The sequence below is a fragment of the Ailuropoda melanoleuca genome, chromosome 7, assembly GCF_002007445.2.
Source record: "Ailuropoda melanoleuca isolate Jingjing chromosome 7, ASM200744v2, whole genome shotgun sequence".
Taxonomy (NCBI): domain Eukaryota; kingdom Metazoa; phylum Chordata; class Mammalia; order Carnivora; family Ursidae; genus Ailuropoda; species Ailuropoda melanoleuca.
Genome location: NC_048224.1, coordinates 63268124 through 63279020, shown reverse-complemented (window position 1 = coordinate 63279020; position 10897 = coordinate 63268124). Strand labels below are relative to the sequence as shown.

General features: G+C 33.1%; 1 pseudogene; it reads left to right on the top strand.

Annotated features, from left to right (window-relative positions):
* The first annotated feature begins 9680 nt into the window (after positions 1–9680).
* On the top strand, positions 9681–10846 carry LOC117802937 (annotated as a pseudogene).
* Positions 10847–10897: the final 51 nt, after the last annotated feature.

Here is a 10897-nt window from a genome sequence, read left to right as displayed (position 1 = left end):
TTCCATACAAATTTAAGGACTATTTGTTCCAGTTCTTTGAAAAATGTCCTCGGTATTTTGATCGGGATAGCATTGAAAGTGTAGATTGCTCTGGGTAGTATGGACATTTTAACTATGTTAATTCTTCCAATCCATGAGCATGGAATATTTTTCCATCTTTTTATGTCTTCCTCAATATCTTTCAAAAGTGATCTATAGTTTCTAGGATAGGTCCTTTACGTCTCTGGTTAAGTTAATTCCAAGGTAACGTATGGTTTTTGGTGCTATTGTAAATGGGATGGATTCCCTAATTTCTCTTTCTTCAGTCTCGTTATTCGTGTATAGAAATAAGATATACATATGGATAACAATGAACACAATGAAAAATAAACTTAAAATAGATCATAGACCTAATAAAAACCACTTTGCAAGGATACTGTAGGGGCATCTGGGTGGCTCAGTCTGTTAAGCATTAGCCTTCAGCTCAGATCATGATCCCAAGGTCCTGGGATCAAGCCCTGCATCAGACTCCCTGCTTGGCCAGGAGTCGGCTTCTCCTTCTCCCTCTGCCTCTCTCTCCACTCATGCTCTGTCTCTGTCTCTCTCTATCTTAAATAAATAAATAAAATCTTAAAAAAATACTGTTAGAAAGTGAAAAGGGGACAAAATAAAAAATATAAAAAAATAAAATAAATAAAGTTTTAGTAAAATTGCTTGCAAAAAAAAAGTGAAAAGGGCGTGCCCAGCTGTCTCAGTCAGAAGAGCATGTGACTCTTGATCTTAGGGTCTTGAGATCAAGCCCCATGTTGGATGTATAGATTACTTAAATAAATAAACTTTTTAAAAAGAACTGTTTTTAAAAAAGTGAAAAGAAATGCCTATACTAGGAGAAGATATTTATAAAACATGTATCTCACAAAGGTTATGTATTTTGTGTGTGTATAGATAAAACATATATATCTAGATATCTATAGACAGTTATATATAGTTATATGTATCTAGATATATATGTTATATCCATACACAATAGATGTATATATATGCACATATATTATGGATATACTTCATTTTATATATATGAAATACATATTACTTAATCTATGTTGTATGTCTAATATGACAAAGATACAAAGTAAAATGTATGTATAAGTATACACACATACACATACACACAGTTTACTCATATGAAGACAAAGAACCCAATAAAACTGGTCAAAGATTTCAGCATATACTTCACATGGGAAGAGGCATGAATATCAAATGTGCACATGAAAAGGGGCTCAACATCATTAGTCATTAAGGAAATAAAAATTAAATGGTAATAAGACATTACTAAACATTTGTTAGAATAGACAAAAATAAATGTACTAACAATAGCAAGGGTGGGAAGAACATGAGGCAATTGAAATTTTCATATATTACTGGTGGAAATACAGCAAAACCATTCAGAATGCAGTTTTCCAGTTTCTTATAAAATTAATAATGTGTCTATTATATAACATAGCAAATCCATCCCTAAGAATTTACCTAAGAGAAAAAAAATATGTCCTTAGAAAGACTTGATAATTACAACTTTATTCATAATAATCAAAAGAGGAACGTAATACAAGTAATCATTGAGAAGTGATTTTAAAAAGTGGTATATTTATACATAGAATGCTACATACCAGTAGAAGAATAAAGAATTAATCTGTGTGATAATGTGGATAAATCTTAAAGTAGTATGCCAAGGGAAAACATATACATATTAAAGGGAAAATACTGTAAGACTTAATTTAATTGGAAAAGACAAACCAAATCTATTATGAAGGTAAACTAACTGGGAAAGAGCACAAAGATTTAGAAGTCATAGAAATTTATATATCTTCATTGTATTAGGAGATATAAAGATGCATACATACATTTGTCAAGACTTGATAGAATGCTACACTTAAAATAAGTGCATTTTTTTGTATGTAAGTTATACTTTAATAAAATTGATTTTTTTTTCTTATGAGGCTCTATGTCCAGCATGGAGACCCACATGGGCCTTGATCTCACTGCCCTGAGATCAAGACTGAGCTGAGATCAAGAGTGAGAATCTTAACTGACTGAGCCACGCAGGTGCCCCACACAAGTGCCCTAAAAGTCATTTAAATAAGACAAGTCACGGAATGTGAGAAGATAGTTGTAGTGATAGTCAAGGACTGTAACCAGAATTTATAAAATCTACTACAACTCAGTAAGAAAGAAAAACCTAACGTAATAACACTTGGACTAATTTCTTCACTGAAGAGCATGTCTAAAGGCCAGTGAACATATAAAATGTGAACTTTCTAGTACTTAGGAAAAGGAAATTAAATTCACAACTATTGCACAATGCTGAGAATAATGGACATTAAATATATGGATCATCCCAAGTATCATGAAGATTAGAGTGTGCACTCCTATAAACTCCATGAAAACTTTTTGAATGTATTTTTTAGGCTGATGTCTGATATATATGAAACAGGAAATTATTATCCTGGGTATTTACGCAATAAAAACGTGTACATATAATCCTGGTATTTACCTAATCAAAACGTGTACACAAAATAAATGCATGTTTAAGAAGTTTTAGCCTCATTATTCCCAATAATCCAAAGAACATGAAACATCAAGAAGTCCATCAGTGATAGAATCAGTTTTTAAAAAGTGGTATATTCATAAAATGGAAGGACATAACAATGAAGAAAAAATAATATTGCTACATTCAATAGCATGAAAAGTTCTCCCAAGCATGATTTTGAGTGAAGAAGCAAGACACAAAAGAATATGTAGAATATGATTTCAGTTACACAGATTTCAAAAATAAGCAAAACTAATAAATGGAGTTAGAAATCAGGATAGTGCCTCTATTCAGGGAGGATTGTGAGGCACGTATGGACCTTGTCTAGGTATATATGGCTTAGATGATACAGTTCATGTTCTATTTGTATGTCTAGAACTGTGCGCTTATAATTTGTTCACTTTTCTGTAATGTTAAACTATTGCAAAATTTAACAATTAAAAAAACAAGGCAGACCCTAATACCATTTCATCTGACACTTCAGTATTCTGTACTAGTTCCTTATTTATACACTTCTTAGTGATGCACCAAACACTTTTTATGTACATTCAGTCTACTGCAATATAAGGCCATGCTTGGCACAGGTTGTATTCACTAGCATAGCTCAGGTTAACATCCAATCACTGAATTTCAAAGACCATGCCTTTTCAATGATTCTCCTAGTCGATATGTATATTTTCATCTCTTCTCTTCTCTACCCCTCTATCTTTCATTCATTACTCAGGCTACTGAAATCTGGCATCTTTACTATTAATCTACTATCACCGCTCTTGCTTAATCCATTATTATTCCTCTTCTTTTAGAAGGCCTCCTTCCACCCTATTGCCCACATCTGGATAAGGCCAATCTGTTTAGACTCTACAGTCTATCTTTTCCATTCCACCCTGCTCCACCCTACTTCAGATCACTTTGATCTCATTCTCAATATGAAAACTTCATACTCTAACTGGACTTCCTGTCTCCTGTTTTGATCATCTTAATACATTTTCCTCACTGCATCAAGAATAAGTTCTGAGATACCATCTCAATTCCTGCAGACTAGGATGTAATGTAGTCATGCTTTCTCACTTAACTTTCACTCAAAGGTAGCAGTGGAAACGCATGCACAAGCTATATATATTTTTATATCCCTAGGTCTAACATTTATCATGAATTATAATATCTGTCTAAATTTTAAAAGGAACTATTTCTGCATAATCTGATTAGCTATACAGAAGGAAAGACTAGTACACAGGCAAAGGAAAACCAGAAATTCTCTTTGATTTTTGAAAAGTTGAGGATCTGACCAACAATTTTAGCATGGGGATATTTCCTTAAAGTTTCACCAAGATATGATTGTGGATGCCTTACATAGCTTACCTGTTATAGGTAAGATCACTAAGTTAAAAAAAAAAAGTGTCCTTTGTGACCCATCTTCAAAGTCACTAATGAATGTAAAATGTAGCTAATGTAGAAAAATAAAACAAAACAAAACCTAACTGATGCATCAAGGAATTGGGACCTGGTCTTTGGAGATTGGAAGATGCATTAATAAAGCAAGGTCAAGATGTATTATCAGTGTATTAAGTCTTTGCCAAAATGATGATCCAAATGTTATTTTGCTCTTTTGTTCCCTTTAATTCACATTTTGTTGATTGCTAATGAAAGCAATTTTTCAAATATTTATTGGCACTTTATGCTTTATCTATGAACATGATATTACTATCCTTTCACTGTTAATAAATAAAAGTGATTCCTTATCCTTTTCTAAAATATTTGCATATATTCAGGATATTAAGTCTTTGCAAATCTTATATGTTACAAATCCTATTTAATGGTTTGTTATTTAACATTTAATATAATTTAAGGTGGTGGTGGTATACATAAAATTTGGTTAATATGTAGTAGAATATATATCTTTTGTATTATTATTTCTGAATCTGTTACCATTACTTGAGTGGCTTTACTAATTCTGATCTTGTCATATATTTATTTATATTTTCTTCCAATACTTTATGACTTATTCACATTAGTATCTTTACTGTATATGGATTATACTTGGTATAAGGTATGAGGATATAGAATTTTCCCCAAAATGATCAGACAGTTGTTTTAATGTCATTTGAGGGATTGAGAAAGATGCACTCTGAGCAGAAAAACCTGCAGTGATATGTTTGTGCCCATTACATAAAATGCTAATTTTTATCAATAATATATTAACTAAAGTTGAAATTTTTGAAAAACAAAAGTATATCATGAACTGATGTTCAACACTAGTTTCTCATATGCTAGGAATATAACCTCAACATCTTTGCCTACTAAAATAGTAAAATGTCAAAAGAAAAACAAGGGTGTTAATACAAAGTGGCCATAGAAATAGTGAGATGTGCTTAAATTTCAGCAAATAGATGGAGTTTTAAAACAAGAGACTGAATAAGAGGACTTTGGGAATAAGCATAGAAAGAAGAAAAAACAGATCCAATGTTGGGCCAATCCAATATGCAGAAGTCAGAAAAATAAAGAGGGATGAGTAGAAAATTTGGCCTTCAAAAAGGCTCCTGTGTCATTTTTGGAATGTTCCCCCTCGGTTTTGAGAATGGTAATAGTGCCAAAAGCTTTATAGGATCTTTCAAGGGATAAAGCTAGGGGAAAAAACACATTAAGAAATCATTAGTTGACATTGCTCCCTCTAATTCTAATCCATCACTGCTGAACTATTTTCTTTCTTTCTTTCTTTTTTTTTTAAGATTTTTTTATTTGTTTATTTGACAGAGATAGAGACAGCCAGCGAGAGAGGGAACACAAGCAGGGGGAGTGGGAGAGGAAGAAGCAGGCTCATAGAGGAAGAGCCTGATGTGGGGCTCGATCCCACAACGCCAGGATCACGCCCTGAGCCAAAGGCAGATGCTTAACCTCTGTGCCACCCAGGCGCCCCTGAACTATTTTCTCATTTATATTTGATTCTCCTTCCCCTCCTTTTTCTCTACAGTAAGATTCAACATCTCACTGTAGAGAAAGTTGCTGTCAACATCAACATATTTATTAAAATGTCCAATGCTAAAATTTATACAAAATGAAATTAGAATCACTCGATCAGTATCACCAATGATAACAAAATTAGATCTATTTGTCGTCCTTTTTTTCTTTAGAATATAGCTCATGGATAGTCAATGATCAGAGCATGGTATTTTAAAGAGTTACACACTAATTATTTCTGTATCTTTGATTTTTACCCCTGTGGTTCGTTCAGTGTGAAATACCGTTACTTCATTTATTTCTATTTATATTGAACTATAGTTTTTTTTCCTGTAATATGGTCCTTTAAACTTCAAAATACATAAAATATGGTTGAAAAATCAATTTTTATTTTAAAGTTATACTCAAAAAAGCTCCATGAGTTCATTTCATTTCTTGAAAAAGGTTTTGCATTTATGATATAAGAATGTGAATTTTCCATCATTATTTATTCATTAAAAAAAAGTTTAGCACTCATATCCGAGGTATCAGGCTTTAGGTTGTTGATTATTTTCCAAATTAAATAGCCCTTTCTTCTATCATCTATCTATCTACCTATATCTATCTATCTATCTATCTATCTATCTATCTATCTATTTATCTATCTATCAATCATCATCTACCTATCATCACTTTGGAATTAAAGATCTTTCTCTACAATTTCTAAACTTTGTCATGAGTGTGAGCACATACACTGATTTCCCTAATTCTCCATTTTTTCAACAGCCAAAAATGTTCGTGATTATGCATACTTTGCCTATTAGGATGATTAAATTGAATAACGTATGTATGGCAGTCAGCATAGTACTTCATGCATAGTAAATATTCAAGAAATATTCAAGAAATGAATTCAGTATTCAATAGGTGTTATAGTGATTAGTAATATTTGAAAAAGGTTGAACTTAGGCATACATTCTCAAATCACTGAAGAAAATATTCATTCTCAAATTATAATATTATGCAGAAGTTCTTTGTCTTTTCTTAATATTGAACACAGTTGCTTGTAGAAAAAATAGATAGAAGAAGCATTTGAGTTAGGTACCCATATGCCGTTCTCCCAGCGATAGAGTCACATGTTGGGAAAAAACCCACAAAACCTCAAAAGGCATTACCTTGGCACATATTATTGGTACCTTGGCATGTATCATTACGTATGATCCAAAATATTCCACTAGTTTAGAACATGACTGTCTTGCTGATTGTCTAAATGATTGTCTTGAAATGAGCATTTTTTAATGTGACAACTCTAACAGTTGTTTATCATCGTGCTTGAAACAAGAAGTTTCTATTTGATGAAATGATACAGACAAGGCCAACTGCTGTTTTGTAGGTTCTTTTGAATGTTTCTTCATCTTTCCTATTTCTCCTTAGAGAGACCCTCCCCTTAGATTTCCAGTGGAGATCATTCATTCCTGTTAGATAATTCGAGACTAATAAATATTTCCCAAATTTCAAGCTAATCATCTCAGCTATGATAATCTTCATGAATGTTTGTGAGGTGGGATTAGTTGGACACACATTTTATAAATTGTATGGTATTAAAAACAGGAGCTTATGAGAAATCTTTACTATCCAAGGCACAGATACTATCATATGTTTAGTGCATGTTATGTGATAGTGCAGAAAAATCACAGTGTTAAAATAGTCACACTTTATCTCGTTGCTTTGAATTAACATGAGATGATTTTATATTAACCATTCAGCCTACAAAATTAAATATTATTTTCTAGTTAGCATGTTTGCCTTTCATTATGGTTGATCCTTGCTCATGTAATCTACAGAAAAAAAAATACCAACATAAACTGCTCAAGGTAAGTAAAATAGTGGAGATAATTTAAAAGAGCAGGGTTATTTTCTTTCAAACACTTACGAATAATTACAAATACCTTGTAAGTTGTATACAAATAAATAGCAGTGACAAAAATGATATTTTATTATTGCTCCTTGTATAAAGCATGTTATTGCTCACAAATGCAAGAGCTTCAAGTTTGATTTATGCACTTCCACCTGCATTTCTTTTTTTTTAAAGATTTTATTTATTTATTTGACAGAGAGACAGCCAGCGAGAGAGGGAACACAAGTAGGGTAAGTGGGAGAGGACGAAGCAGGCTCCCAGCAGAGCAGGGAGCCCTATGCGGGGCTCCATCCCAGGACGCTGGGGTCATGACCAGAGCCTAAGGCAGATGCTTAATGACTGAGTCACCCAGGCACCCCTCACCTGGCTTTCTAATACTTTAGTGGTTTAAACCAGACACTGCACTGCAAAATTGCAGAGGGAAGGAGGATTATAGATAAACAGAGTGCTTGAACACCTCTACAAGTCAATCAAACATAACAAGGTTGGAGGATATTTTTTCTTGGAGAATTGGCTTTACATGTTTTAATACATTATCTAAAAATAGGAAAGACAACTCTTTGTAGGCGCTAATTCTGACTAACACTTTAAGCAATAAAAACTTATCACTGATAATTAGTGCAGTTTGTGAATTTGTATATGAGGTAAGGAGCTAAATCATGTAGAAGGAAAAATATTATGTATTCAGTAAGAAAAAGAAGAACAAATTCAGAACAGGCAAAGATAATTGAAAAATGAATAAGGGGTGTAATTTAAATTTTTTTATTTAAAGGAAAGAAAACATAGTCTATATGATATAGTTTATTTTTTTCTCTCTGCCATGCTTATGTTTATTTGGAAATACCCTATTTAGCAAATTGATAACAATTCCTCAGGTTAACAGGAAAATGAAGTGCATCACTGGATTTATTTTAATTGAAAATATGGCTCTAAATTATATAACCCATAAGTTTCTGAATTCACATTGTTTTTATTTTGCTTTTATAAAATAATAAATTAGAGAAGTTAGAGAAAGCATTCATTGCATTTCTTTGATAGGATATTATTAAGAATGACTGAATTTTTAATGAAAAACGTAAATGCCCTATAATTTAACAACTATTTGAAAGTACTTTATTTTATATATTTGCCAACATCATACCTTCATGTATGAGACACAGACATTTATAAAAATGGGGTCAGTTTGTATAAACTTTTTTGCAGTTTGTATCTAAAATACATTTAGAATATTTCAATGACTTCAAAATGTAATTATCTTAATGACTAAGATTATTTAAAGAATTGCTTATTTTTAAAAATTTGGATTGTTTTCTACTTTTCAAACTATGCCATGACATACAGCTTATACGTAATATGAAAATTGAGTTGTAAGGAGGGCACATATTGCATGGTGCACTGGGTTATACGCAACTAATGAATCATAGAACTTTACATCGGAAACCGGGGATGTACTGTATGGTGACTAACATTAATATAATAAAAAACATTAAAAAATAATAAAATTAAAAAAATTGAATTGTCTTCTGAGAAAGGTAGATATTGCATTATATATTCTAAACATTTTGTTCCTTTTTAAAGGAAAAACGTTTTTTCACAATACTGAACTTATTGTTATAATACTTTCAATTTATTATTTTTTTTGTTTGTTTGTTTTTTAAAGATTTTATTTATTTATTTGACAGAGACAGCCAGCGAGAGAGGGAACACAGGAAGGGAGAGTGGGAGAGGAAGAAGCAGGCTCCCAGCAGAGGAGCCTGATGCGGGGCTCGATCCTAGAATGCTAGAATCACGCCCTGAGCCAAAGGCAGACGCTTAACAACTGAACCACCCAGACGCCCATCAATTTATTATTTTGGATATTATCTTTTGTGGGGGAGAATAGTCTTTAGATAGTCATTCTTAAACAATAAAAGACCCATTGAAACTTCAGTCTTAAGAGTGGATTGTCCTCTTTCCTCAGTAGACATTAATACATTCTTCTTGCTCAGATCCATTACTGGATTTTTGTAAATGTGGTTATATCTGCTTTATATTGTTTCAATTTTTCTGGATTCAACTAGTATTTAGTTTGTTGTTGTATTGCACTCTTACACTCTTTTTCTTTAGTCATTTTCTAGATCATATCTTCAGCCTCATGAAGTATTTCCTCATAAATGGGTGTGTATATGACTATGGATCCTTTTATGTATCACTTCCTGGACATAAAGCTACTCATATTATTATACCTTTTTATTTCTAGAATTTGTTTGAAATCACAAAAAAGAAATGAAGAACCATACAAAACACATAGAGTTTATCCTTCTGGGACTGACAGATAATCCTCAGTTACAGATTGTAATTTTCTTGTTTCTACTTCTAAATTACATGCTGAGTGTGATAGGACACTTAACCATCATTGCCCTTGCTCTACTGGATTCTCATCTCAAGACCCCAATGTATTTCTTCCTCCATAATTTCTCTTTCCTGGAAATTTTATTCACAAGTGTTTGCATCCCCGGATTCCTAATCACCATTGTAACAAGAGAAAAAGCCATTTCCTATAATGGCTGTATAGCTCAGTTATTTTTTTACATATTCTTGGGGGTTACAGAATTTTTCCTTCTGGCAGCTATGTCCTATGATCGTTACATTGCCATCTGCAAACCTTTGCATTACACATCCATCATGAGCAGCAGAATTTGTCCTCAGATTGTACTCAGTTCTTGGGCAACTGGATTCCTGGTCGTTGTCCCTCCAATGGTTTTGGGTCTTAACCTGGATTTCTGTGCTTCAAATATCATTGATCATTTCATTTGTGACATTTCTCCTGTCCTGCAACTTTCTTGCTCAGACACACACTTATTAGAACAGATTGCTTTTTTCTCAGCTGTAATGATCATTATTGTCACATTGTTCTTAGTAATCCTTTCTTACTCTGGCATCATCAAGACTATTCTAGGGGCGCCTGGGTGGCACAAGGGGCGCCTGGGTGGCACAGCGGTTAAGCGTCTGCCTTCGGCTCAGGGCGTGATCCGGCGTTATGGGATCGAGCCCCACATCAGGCTCCTCTGCTATGAGCCTGCTTCTTCCTCTCCCACTCCCCCTGCTTGTGTTCCCTCTCTCGCTGGCTGTCTCTATCTCTGTCAAATAAATAAATAAAATCTTAAAAAAAAAAAAAAGACTATTCTAAAAGTCCCTTCAGTTCAGCAAAAGAAAAAAGCGTTTTCTACCTGCTCTTCTCCCATGATTGTTGTGTCCATCAATTATGGTAGTTGTATATTCATGTACATAAGCCATCTGCAAATGAAAGAGTCACTTCAAGCAAAGGAGTCGCTGTGCTCAATACTTCAGTTGCCCCTTTCCTGAGCCCCTTCATTTATACTCTGAGAAACCGGCATGTTAAACAAGCCTTCAGAGATGTATTTAGTAAGATATTTTCTTTTTTTTTATAATTAATTTTATTTTATTATATTATGTTAATCACCATACAGTACATCCCCTGG